General features: G+C 37.5%; 1 protein-coding gene across 8 annotated transcripts in view; it reads left to right on the forward strand.

Annotated features, from left to right (window-relative positions):
• The window catches only part of LOC145534210 (uncharacterized), a 58,954-nt gene extending 49,799 nt beyond the window's left edge, over nucleotides 1–9,155 (forward strand). For 3 of the 8 annotated variants that reach the window (XR_014074345.1, XM_081561553.1, XM_081561552.1), the window contains 2 exons: nucleotides 5,486–5,688; nucleotides 8,438–9,155. The gene's annotated coding sequence lies outside the window, so the exon portion shown is untranslated. Of the gene's footprint in view, nucleotides 1–813; nucleotides 927–2,921; nucleotides 3,099–5,485; nucleotides 5,689–8,437 lie in introns of those variants that run through there. The other 5 variants (XM_081561555.1, XM_081561556.1, XM_081561554.1 and 2 more) reach the window with 4 other exon arrangements.
• Nucleotides 9,156–13,626: the final 4,471 nt, after the last annotated feature.

Below are 13,626 nucleotides of genomic sequence, written 5' to 3' on the forward strand. Positions count from 1 at the left end.
TAATTAAATGTAATATTTGAATCAAATGCTAAAATATTCATACAGGCATACTAGAGGAAAGTATATTAACTTCTATTAGAAAAAAATGTAGAATAGGGCAGGGGGCCAACATCTCTGCTGTTCTTAAACACTTCAACCTAGGATGAAGAAAAAGAAGCCACTTTTATGGAATGTAAGTCTTTAGCGCTTCTAACATTTTACATGATCAACACCAAGAAATGACCAACTGGAACAGGGTGTTCAACTCTTAAAATGATTTTGTGTCTGCAGCATATGGTACCCCTGTAGGCAGAACACACTACGCGTTTACAGACCCTGTTATCCTTCTAAAAAATTCCCAGACTGATCCTTAGGAACTAAAAAGCAAGACCTGCTGTATATAACAATGTTTGTGAAACTATTTTTATTTTACTAATTATGTCCCCCTTTTTCCACTCCAAGCAATTTTAAGGTCTTTGATGAGAAGCATGTCTAGAGGAAACTGACTCTAAACTGGGCTGTTTTCTATGAAACAAATGGATTCTCTGTGATTCCCAAGTGAGATCAAATAAATAGCACAGTTCAGGATACCTAGTGATGGTGGTGGTCAGCTGCTTAGAGAAGGAGCATCTTGCCCTCATGGATGAATGTGAGCTGAGTACACCAGCTAAACAACTAAGGCTGCCAGAGGTTCCCAAACCCCTGCAGGACAGCAAGTCACAATTATTTAGAGGAGCCTTTGCCAATATCCCAGAGCATGCCCATGAGTAGCATATACTCAACTTAGGGATGACCAATTTAAGGTGTTCATTTTAATTTTTCTTCTGGCTGGAGGACAACTGGCTGAGTTGGTGTCTATTGAAGACCTTGATGTCACGGGGATAAAACAACAGAAAAACTCAGAATGCAAAAGATCTGATATAGATATTTTATACATAAGGCACATGGTAAGTGGCCATCATGTCTGCATTTTCTTAAAGAAAAACAAATCTCTCCTACTGCCCAGTGCATTGGTTTTGCTTTCATTTTTATAGTGTTTAGAGAGTGAAATAGAAAAGGAAATAGGGCCAAATGTTATTAGGTGTTAAAAAAAAGTTTCAAGTCATCACTTGTGAAGAGAAAAGACTTTGTTTGATTCTCTTGTTTCCTCCCCAAATATTAGCAATTTTAAAATATATTTTTTCTCCATATGAATTCAGAAAAAAAGAGGATAACAGAATATTTGCAGTGTACTGAAATCCAGGGTGATGTGTGAGTTAAAGAGGCTCCGCGTTACTCCGCAGCCACTGGACTGACAGGGTCTGAGCTCTGCCAGGAGAGTCAGCCCCTCTGAAGGCACATTCTTAATGACGCACGCATAGCTGTGAAGTTTCCTTTATCTATCAGGGCCACATCATTAGCTGGGCTCCCTGTAGTTCTTCCACAATAGATATAACAGGCATTTCCATCCCAATATTCTGCTTTTATAGTTTTCCTTTGTAAAAGGAAAGCTGATGCTTAATATCCTTTTTCTTATGCTTGAGTTGTGTACCAGATAAATCTAGAAAACTGCCAGTGGCTGTCTTTGCCTTGACCCTCATCAAGTCAGAGCTCTTACTATGAGTACAGCCCTTTCTGCCATTGGGGAAGCAGAAGTGGCTATTATTTCCTAATTTCCCCCATTAAGGTTGTCATATAAACTTTTGTTAAATGGAAAATGGGTTATTATCCTAACTGTTTCATGTAACTCAGGACAGCATTTATGGAACAACATAATTTCATATTTCATTTTTGCTTTTAATTATTCATAATCATTTTAATGTATTTGGACAGGAAAGGGTAAGTGACATTAACGTAGAAATAATATTCTTTGCAAAATAAGGTAATAAAGGTTTTCTCTCAAGAAAATATGACACTGGCATACTTCTGGAGAATGCTGTCTACTAATAAAACAAGGGATTGCAAAATCTCTCTGGTATTACCTAAGTCTTGAAAGAGAGAGTGAGGATTTTTTACTTTATATTTTTATTTTTATCTGTATTTGAAAAATACAGGCAGAAATAGAAAAAAAAGATGAACTAAGAAGACTCTATCAATATATTAATTGCCCAGAAAATTATTTTACTTATTTATATTTTTAATTTTGGTTTTATTTTTCCCATTTTTAATTCCCCCCCAAAACTATAATATGAAGTGAAAGTGAAATCAAAGCGAAAGTGAAAGCTAATCAGTCATGTCTGACTCTTTGTAATCTCCTTGACTATATAGTCCATGGAATTCTCCAGGCCAGAATATTGGAGTGGGTAGCCATTCCCTTCTCCAGAGATCTTCCCAACCCAGGGATCGAACCCAGGTCTCCCACACTGCAGGTGAATTATTTACCAGCTGAGCCACCAGGGAAGCCCAAGAATATTGGAGTGGGTAGCCTATCCCTTCTCCAGTGGATCTTCCTGACCCAGGAATTGAACCAGGGTCTCTTGCGTTGTAGGTGGATTCTTTACCAGCTGAGCTACCAGGGGGAAGCTGGAAACTATAATACAGTGGATAAGTTATAATTACAGTAAAGTAATTTTTTATAAAGATATAAATCAATTCTTTACAAGTACACTCTGATTTTACAATGAAATTTATTTCAGTTGAAACTTTTATAGAAAAATGGAGGTGCAACTGACATGCAATAAACTGTGCATATTTAAAGTACGTGATTTGACAAGTTTTGAACATGTATATACCCATGAATCCATCAACATAATTATGGTAATGAACATACTCATTACTTCCCAAAGTTCCTCATCCGTCTTTTGGGCCTCTCCTTCCCATTCTCCCTCACATTCCCACTTCATGCCAACCGAATGCTGATTTACTTTCTATAATTGTAAATTAGTTTGCATTTTCTAGAATTCAGAATGTCTTTTTTTTAATGGAACCATACTATACTCTTTTCTGCTTTTATTTTCATTCAGAATAATTGCTTTGAGATCATCCATGCTGCTGCATGAATTGATAGTTTATCCCTTTTTATTACTGAGTGGAATTCCATTGGAGGGATACAGCACAGTTTCCTGATGCATTCATGTGTTTATGGCCATTGGAATTGTTACCAGCTTTTTATTATTACTAATAAAGTTGCTATGAATATTTATGTACAAGTCTTTATATGGACATACGCTTTCATTTCTCATGGGTAAAATCTCCAACTATAATGACATGTTTTTCAATTTCTCCTTGCAGTTCTATCAGTTTTCGCCTAATGAATGTTGAAGTTATGTTATTAAGATATTAAATGGTTAGGACCTTTTTGTGTACTTGCTGAACTGACTCCTTAATTATTATGAAATATACTTCTTAGATCTTTGTTTGCTCTGAAATTTACTTTGTCTAATATTGTATTAGTTTTCTAATCATGCATAACAAATGACCACAATTTTATTGACTTAATATAAAATTCATGGAATTTTCCCTGGTGGCTCAGATGGTAAGAATCTGCAGGCAATGCACAAGACTTGGGTTCGATCCCTGGGTTGGGAAGATCCCCTGGAGAAAGGAATGGCTACCCACCCTAGTAATCTTTCCTGGAGAATTCCATGGACAGAGGAGTCTGGTGGGCCACAGTTCCCGGGATCGCAAAGGGTCAGACATGACTGAGCAACTAACATTTTCACTTCCAATACAGCATCCACTTATTATTTAACAGTTTCCTTGTGTCGGCAGTCCAAGCATAGCTTATCTGGATGCTTTGTTCAGAGTCCACGGTGTTGGTTAGAATGGGTTCCATCTGGAGGCTTAACTAGGGCAGAATCTCCTCCTAAGGTCATTCAGGTTGTTGGCAGAATTTATTTCTCTGTAGCAGTATGACTGTAGTAGTTTCTGGCATTTTCCTTAGTGTAAGCTGGAAGCTATCACTAGGTCCTAGAGACTGCTGACAGTTTCTTGTTAAGCAAGCTCTCCAACCTGGCCACTCATTTCATCAAGCCTTCAAGGGGAGTATCTCTCTGCAGGTAGGGCTTGGTACTTCCACTAATGAGTCAAGACCCATCCAGGAAGATTATTCTTTTGGTTACCTCAAAATCATAATCATTAGTTACATTTGCAAAATTCCTTCATGCCTGACATTTTCCGTTTGCTAAAGTAAGTTCCAGGTCTTGCCTACATTCAAGGGGAAGAAATTATACAGGATGCAACAGGGGATGGGAATCACAGGGCAACTCAAAATTTTGTCAATCACAGATACTACTGAAGTCACTCCAATTTCATTCAATTAGTGTTACTTAACATACTGGGTTTCAGTATTTTCTGTTTAACCTACATATATCCTTATACTGAAAATCTTTTGAGGTTTTTGGTTTGTTTTTGCTGCTGTTATTGAAGGCAGCATATAGCTGGATCTTAGTTTTTCGTGTGGTCTTATTCACCTTTCATTTTTTTGGTACTTTCTAGTGTCTTCGTGTCAATGGTTGTTCAACAGCTAGTTGAGATTTTGGTGTTCTGGCAGGAGACAATAAATGCATATTTTTCTACTCTGCCATCTTGAACCAATCTCTTTCTTTCACTTTTAATTAATATACTTTGACCATTTACATTTAATACAATTATAGATAGGGACGGGTTTAAATTCACCATCGTGCTATTTCCATTTATTTACTTGTTCTTAGTTCCCTTTTCTTCTTTCTTTTCGATTGAATAATTTATGATTTTATTTTATCCTCTGTGGGCTAATCATTACTGCACACTTTTCTGTGAAATTGCTTTGGGATTTATAGTATATATTTATAATTTATCATTGCCTACCTTCAAATAATATTATAGGAAGTGCAAGCGTTAGTGCTTAGTCACGTCCAACTCTATGTGACTCGATGGATTATAGCCTGCCTGGTTTCTCTGTCCGTAAAATTCTCCAGGCAAGAATACCAGAGTGGGTAGCCATTCCCTTCTCCAGGGGATCTTCCCGACCCAGGGATTGAACCCAGGTCTCCTGCATTGCAAGCAGATTCCTTACTGTTTGAGCCACCAGGGAAGCCCAGATAACACTATGCCACTTAATATATAGTATAAAAACCTTACAACAGTATACATCCATTTCCCCTCTCCCAATCTTTTGTACTCTGATGCATATTTTACTTCTACATATTAATATTTTATAAACTGCATATTACCTCCAGTAATGTTTCCTTTTACCTTGTAGAGCATGCCAGCGATTGTGACTTTTCAGTTTTTTATATATGATAAAGTCTTTATTTCACCTTTTTTTAAAGTTTGCTTGATATATACTTTATGTTGAAAGGTGTGCTCTTTCCGTACATTAATGTTACTCCTCTGTGTTCTTGCTTATATTGTGTCCGTCAAGAAGTCTGCTGTCCATTTTATTTTTATTCTCCTGTACGTAATATCCACTCCACTGTTTCTCTATCCAGTTACTTTCGAGATATTCCCTTTATCACTGATTTTAAGCAAGTTGATTATGTAATTTGCTTTCTTTTCTTCTTTTTATCTTTTTCCTTTCTTTTCCTTCCTTCCTTCCCTCCTGCAGCTTACTGAGCATCTTAGATCTGTTGGGTTGTGTCAAGCAAGAGATTCTTGCTGCCCCTGCCAAGAGCAGCAGTCCCGGGATATTCACCCACTGCATGGCTTGTGGGTAGCAGACTTGTCTTGAAAGACACAAGTCATATAGGCCCTGGATGGGACAACACTTGACTCACACAGAGAAGGGGTGGAACAAGATCAGCTTCATTGGTGAGTGTGTATTACCCCATGCCCAAAAGTAGTTGCTCCATAGCCAAGGCAAGGAGATAGTCTGCAAAGGATGCCATTTCTTCCCCACCAGGAGCAGACAGAGAAGTGGGGTTGGCCAGGTGCCATATGACACACTAATTAAGCAAAACAAAGATGCATATGTGAAGCCCAGAAAAGGAGAAGATACTCCCAAATAAGACAAGAAGCCTAGCACAGGCTATGAGGGCTCCTAACCTCCATGTAAGCAAATATCGCAGGGCCAAGGCACACGCTTATCCAGCCAAACAAGGACTGAGCAAGCTGTAGGTGCTGTCTTTCCCGACACCTTGTAGTTCTCAACCGACTCAGAAAATTTCATCCTTTATTTCTTCAAAGATTTTTGCACTCCTTTTTTCAGAGACTCCAGTTACATATAAGTAGGTCTCCTGAAGCTTGCTTACAGCTTACTGATCTCTTGTGTCTTGATCTCTGTGTTTTTATTCTGTGTTTTAATTTAGATAGGCTCTTTGCAAGTTCAGTCATCATTTTTCACCTTTTAGCAGTATCTACTCTTAATCTTATTTAGGTGTTTTTTAATCTTAGACTTTATTTTTTCACCTCTAGAAGTTTAACTTTTTTCTTTTTAAATAGATTTCATACCTCTACTTAACATGCTATACCTTTTTCCTACCTCCTTGAACATATATGATAGTTATAATAAACATTTTTAAAATTTTATCTATCATTTGTGTAATTTCTTATGGGTTTCTAACTCATTGATCTTTCTGCTTATATGTGTCATACTTCTGCCTTTCTTCTATGCTAGGAAATTTTTGATTAGATGCAAAGCATTGCAAATGTTGCCTTTTTTAAGTGCTGCATAATTTCACATTCCTTATAAATGTTCTTGAGTTTGTTCTGGGGCAAAACTAACTTCCTTGGAAACTTTGATTTTTTAAAGGGTTCTTTTTAGGCTTTACTTGGCAAAGCAACTTAGGCTTAGAAACTTTTAGTCTAGGGCTATTTCGACTCCCTAGAGAGGTAATATCTTTCTAATAACTCTATGAAACCCTGAGGATTATAAGATTTTCCACTTTGGCTGGTGCGGACGTGAACTTTTCTTGGAATTCTCTCTGCTTCTTTCAGTTATTTCTTTTCTGGCCTCCAGAGTTCCCGTATGCTCCTTTGTTGATCAGTTGTCAGCTGAAAACTAGAGGTGGACCCTCTGCCCTTTTCAACAAGTTTCTCTCCATGATTCTCTGTGGACTATGTCCTCCCGACCCCACTGGATTCAGAGGTAGCTCTCTTCAATGCAGGAAAATTGGCCTTCCTGCATGTCAGCCTCATACCTCTGTCTGGGCAGCAGCCCTGGGTAATCATACGACTTGCATCACTTGTTTCTCCTCTCTCAGGGACCATTTTTCTGCTTTTTGTTGTTTTTAGTCACTAAGTCCTGTCTGACTCTTTGCAACCCCTTGGACTACAGCACACCAGGCTTCCCTGTACTTCTCCATCTCCCGGAGTTCACTCAAACTCATGTCCATTGAGTCAGTGATGGCATCCAAACATCTCATCCTCTGCTGCCCCCTTCTCTTCCCGCCCTCAATCTTTCCCAGCATCAGAGCCTTTTCCAATGAGTTGGCTCTTCGCATCAGGTGGCGAAAGTACTGGAGCTTCACCTTTAACATCAGTCCTTCCAACAAATATTCAGGGCTGATTTCCTTTAGGATTGACTGGTTTGATCTCTTTGCTGTCCAAGGGGCTTTCAAGAGTCTTCTCCAACACCACAGTTCAAAAGCATCAATTCTTCAGTGCTCAGCCTTCTTTATGATCCAACTCTCACATTCGTACATGACTACTGGAAAAATTATAACTTTGACTATATGGACTTTTGTTGGCAAAGTGATGCCACTGCTTTCTGATACACTGTCTAAGTTCTCAATGCTTTTCTTTCAAAAAGAAAGCGTCTTTTAATTTCAAGACTGAAGTCATTATCTGCAGTGATTTTGGAGTCCAAGAAAATAAAATTTGTCACTCTTTCTCTGATGCCTATGAAAATCATTGTTTGGTATATTTTTGTATTATTTTTAGTTGATTTAGATGGGAGTATAAATTTGATTCCTAATATTCTATTGTGGCTAAAAAAAAAGTCATTCTAATTTAAACTTAAGATTTTATTTTTCTTTTCCTTGAAACCCAAAAATTGGTTAAAATGCCAGTCTTTCAGTGTTACAGAGTCACATAAGTCTCATGACATTTTAGGTAGCATTTACAGATGTTGGCTAATTTTTTCTTTGTTTCAAATCATGTTGTAAATTCTAATGGACTAAAAAATTTGATATAAAACTCTAGATTTTTATTTTATTTGATCTATATTCAAATACATGATAATAATCAATGATGGTACTAACGCATACTCTGATCAAAATTAGGTGACATTCTTGAACAGAAGGCATGCTTAAACATTAGACAGAGATAAAATTTTTAAAACTTAAGTGCAACATTTTCTCAAGGACAATTATCACAAAGTGGAACAAAAAACTCACTTTGGTTGTTGCACAGTTTGCATAGGTATGGAAGCATCAGGGAGGTAAATATTTAACAACGTTTAGCTGCATTAGTTATAATGACAGTCATGATATATACCATAGGCCTACGTAATTTAAGCATAGTTCTCTTGATACTGCAACTGAATCTTCTCTGTCTCTTTCTGTGTTCTTTCTAATTTATTTTTATAATGTGTCCTAATCTGCTTCTTTTTACTTTGTAGGGGGTCATGATTTGGGCAAGTTAAAAGTTTTCATGATGACACTGTGACAGATAAGAACTAGCAGGCCAGTTGCCTGGCAAAACAGCGTGAATGTCAACATCCTTATGATCCTAATAAAGGAGAAGAAATGAAACAAAAGATCATCACACAGGGCATCAGTACCAAATTGTAATGGACATCCTGTGATCAATGATGACCACAGGGGATACTAAAACAAGGGAAAATTAACAACATGACTGATACCAGTGATGACAGGTGTCAACAGAAGTTTGCCCCTGGCAGAATGAGAATCAGACATAGAATTCTGTAATCCTGACCATTTTCCATCTACCACATCTACCTGTTTGCTAAGTTATCAAGAAGTGTGTGTGTGTGCAGGCACACTCAGTCACTCAGTCGTTTTCAGCTCTTTGTGACCCTATGGGCTGTAGCCCGCCAGTTTCCTCTGTCCAGGGATTTTCCAGGCAAGAATGCTCGAGTGCGTTGTCATTTCCTTCTCCAGGGAGTCTTCCTGACCCAGGGATCAAACTTAGTCTCCTGCATTGCAGGCAGATTCTTAAACACTGAGCCACCAGGGAAGCCCAAATTATCAAGTTTACTGTAAATTGGAGTATACTATAGAGAAACTAGAATATTATGATTTTTTAACACAAAGAGAAAACTCTTGGAAAATAAAGTATGTGGTTTAGAATCTTCACAATAAAGAGAGTAATAAAAACTCTTTATTTGATCATTATTAAAAACTTTTGTTGAATATAAATGTTGATTTATAGAATAGCTTGCCTGATTTGAGTTTAGCAATCATTATTTGGTATTTTTAATAAGTCTGAAAGGCAGCTAGTCTAAGAAGATGTTGACTCTGAAATTATACTATTTTCGTTCACATACTGATTGTTCCCTACTGACTAGCTGTGTGAACTTATGTAAATTATTTAACTGTTCTACAGCTTAATTTTTTTGTTTTTAAAGGAGTATCTAAACTATATCTATTTTAGAGAATTGCTATGTAGATTCAATTCACTAATACAAGCAAATCTCTTAGAGAAATGTTTGGCATATTAGAATATTTAGTGCTTAAAATAAAACAATAAAATTTGTTGCTGGATAAAAAATGATTGCTCAAAAAAGAAAAACCTTTGTGATAGTAAGAAAAATAGAATGTAGGTCAGATTATATCATCTGAAACACACACACACACAGACACACATAAATCCAAATGGAAACTTTGGATGTAAATGAAATGTTTAGAAAGATTTCTAGTACTGCACAATATTCTAAATTAATTCATAATTATTAGGGCTACCATTATCAATTCAAGATGACATAACTGCAAAAAAAAAGATTATCTTTCATTCCTTCCTTTCTTTTTATTCACATTTGAAGAATAATTTCAAAAAAGAGGTGAATAAGTATATTTTTAATGGTCTCCAATAGTATACTCAAAATACAAAGTGATCTTAATTGTTAAAGGGAAAAGAGTATGATTTGGTCCCAAGACCAATGAAACTTTTTGTGAAAACATGAAACATTTTCTTGTCCCTGTACACCAATCACAGTGCAGAGGGAAATGAACAAATCTAGTAAAAATAATACATATTTAGTATACCTTCAAGAAAAACATTAGAAACATTGAGAATTAAAGTGTTTTATGCCCTTGTAAAAATGTATTAAGAGTAGTTTCAACAGTGCTAGTTTTCTGTTTATGTAACTTAGGATATGAAGTGAAGCAGATCGTCTCTACATTTGGATCAACTTTCAACATTTTATGCTTTGAGTTTCTAATGTCATGAAATATCTCTGAATTCTTTGAATGAGAAATTGTCTCCTATGTCACTTCCTATGGGACATCTATCTCCTTATCTTCACAACTCTTCCTCATTATGTCTAATCACTTCTGCATTTTATCATGCAATTCTTTAAGTATCTCCCTGTGTTACAGACTATGAACATGTTGACTTTCTATGTGAAGAAACTGAGGCACAAAGATATTAAGTAATTCCTAATGTCACAGCATCTTTTTTTTTTTTTTTTGTACAAGTGGGCCTTAGGAAGCATCACTACGAACAAAACTAGTGGAGGTGATGGAATTCCAGTTGAGCTATTTCAAATCCTGAAAGATGATGCTGTGAAAGTGCTGCACTCAATATGCCAGCAAATATGGAAAACTCAGCAGTGGCCACAGGACTGGAAAAGGTCAGTTTTCGTTCCAATCCCAAAGAAAGGCAATGCGAAAGAATGCTCAAACTACCGCACAATTGCACTCATCTCACACGCTAGTAAAGTAATGCTTAAAATTCTCCAAGCTAGGCTTCAACAATACGTGAACCATGAACTTCCAGATGTTCAAGCTGGTTTTAGAAAAGGCAGAGGAACCGGAGATCATATTGTCAAAACCGCTGGATCATCGAAAAAGCAAGAGAATACCAGAAAGACATCTATTTCTGCTTTATTGACTATGCCAAAGCCTTTGACTGTGTGGATCACAATAAACTGTGGAAAATTCTGAAAGAGATGGGTATACCAGACCACCTGACCTGCCTCTTGAGAAACCTGTATGCAGGTCAGGAAGCAACAGTTAGAACTGGACATGGAACAACAGACTGGTTCCAAATAGGAAAAGGAGTATATCAAGGCTGTATATTGTCACCCTGCTTATTTAACTTATATGCAGAGTACATCATGAGAAATGCTGGGCTGGAGGAAGCACAAGCTGGAATCAAGTTTGCTGGGAGAGATATCAATAACCTCAGACATGTAGATGACACCACCCTTATGGCAGAAAGTGAAGAAGAACTAAAGAGCCTCTAGATGAAAGTGAAAGAGGAGAGTGAAAAAGTTGGCTTAAAGCTCAACGTTCAGAAAACTAAGATCATGGCATCCAGTCCCATCACTTCATGGCAGATGGATGGGGAAACAGTGGCAACAGTGGCTGACTTTATTTTTCTGGGCTCCACAATCACTGCAGATGGTGACTGCAGCCATGAAATTAAATGACGCTTACTCCTTGAAGGAAAGTTATGACCAACTTAGATAGCATATTAAAAAGCAGGGACATTACTTTGCCAACAAAGGTCCGTCTAGTCAAGGCTATGGTTTTTCCAGTGCTCATGTATGGATGTGAGAGTTGGATTATAAAGAAAGCTGATCGCTGAAGAATTGATGCTTTTGAACTGTGGTGTTGGAGAAGACTCTTGAGAGTCCCTTGGACTGCAAGGAGATCCAACCAGTCCATCCTAAAGGAGATCAGTCCTGAGTGTTCATTGGAAGGACTGATGTTGAAGCTGAAACTCCAGTACTTTGGCCACCTCATGTGAAGAGCTGACTCATTGGGAAAGACCCTGATGCTGGGAAAGATTGAGGGCAGGAGGAGAAGGGGATAACAGAGGATGAGATGGCTGGATGGTATCACCGACTCAGTGGACATGGGTGTGAGTGGACTCAGGGTGTTGGTGATGGACAGGGAGGCCTGGCGTGCTGTGGTTCATGGGGTTGCAAAGAGTCAGACACGACTGAGCTACTGAACTGAAGTGAATGTCACAGCATAAGACACATGCGTGTGTGCTAAGTCGCTTCAGTCACGCCTGACTCTTTGTGACCCCACGGACTGTAGCCCGCCAGGCTCCTCTGTCCATGGAGTTCTCCAGGCAAGAAAACTGGCGTGTGCCATGCCCTCCTCCAGGGGATCTTCCTGACCTAGGGATTGAACCCATTTCGTATGTCTCCTGCATTGTCAGTTGGGTTCTTTACCACTAGCGCCACCTGGGAAGCCCTGTATAAGACACAACATGCTTCAAACTTTACCAGTTCAACCCTCAAGCAGGACTTGACCTGCTCACCCATGGAATACTCTGGGTGATTAAAATGTCAGCACCTGGGCCTTGCCCCAGATCAATCAACTTGAACTTTTTAGAGATGTGGCTCAAATATTGGAAAATGAAAAACTTCTCCATTGAGTCAAAGGCTCAACATGGTTGATAGTTATTGTTCTGGGTCCTCCAAGCATAACCAATAAGCCTCAACAGCATTTAAAAACACAAGATGAAAACAGACTACTCAGTAAACTGTCTTAAAACAATCAGTAACAGGTAAGGTTGATCTCTATCACATAATTCCCCTCCAAAATTTCCAGTGGTTTGAATCTGTGTTAAGAACTGTCACTATATAGTTCAAATAAAAAAAAGGGAATAGGTGTATATCCATGGTTAGGATAGGGTAGAGAGAAAAAAACTGAGCTAAAAAAAAAATCAGCCAAACTGCAACACTGAAAAGTTGACTGCAAAATAAAACTTAAATCACTGAGCACACACTAGTTTTTGTTATCATATGCCACTACATGCACTATTTTCTCAATCTGTCTTTCCAGTCTTTGACATCAAGATGTACTCTAGGTAAAATTGCCTCTAACATAGGTCCCCTGGGGACTGATTTCAGCTGGCCCATATCATGCTGCACTAAATTGTATCAAGTAGTGTTTTAACACACTAGGAATACTGTGAATAGATTTTCAGTTATTTAAAAGTTCTACAATTTGGCAGTCAATTTTAAAAGTACTTTTTCTTCATTCTAAGAAACCTTACATGGCATCAGTAAGGCTCTTAAAAATATATTTTGAGTAGAAATGCATTTTGTTCTGAACTATTCTTCAAACAATTGTGAACTTTCAGCTTTTAAATTTTTTTATAATACTCATTCTTTACAATACGGTGCCCTTGCCAGCATCTCTAGAAGAAATCAGTATGAATAATGAAGAAGAATATGTTCATTGCAGTTGCTATAGTAAATGAAGGGTTGGGATCCTGTTTAGTGCAATAATTTCTCAATAAATGATTAGTCATAAATATGTGGTATAAATAATATGTGAGTATGCTCTTGTTAAATAACTCAGAAAATATGGACTCTCTTGTCTTCACATCTGTACATCATACTATGGACTATGACTAGCCTATACATTTCAGTAACAATGCTGAAAGGCATCCTTAATTTTTATAGTTTTGTTTTTGATTCTGGTGAATACTGAGAGGAAAAAAATGCTCCAGTAAGCTCTATTCTATAACTTAAGCAAATCTTTGCATAAACAAAATTATACTGAGAATAACTAAGTTTAATATAAAGGCACTACTTTATTTTGATTCAATAACATTCTGATTATCTACTCTCTAAAAGATACTGCATTATCTACTTTAGGGAAA

Source organism: Giraffa tippelskirchi, chromosome 14 (genome assembly GCF_054371585.1).
Source record: "Giraffa tippelskirchi isolate mGirTip1 chromosome 14, T2T-mGirTip1v1.2.pri, whole genome shotgun sequence".
Lineage (NCBI taxonomy): Eukaryota > Metazoa > Chordata > Mammalia > Artiodactyla > Giraffidae > Giraffa > Giraffa tippelskirchi.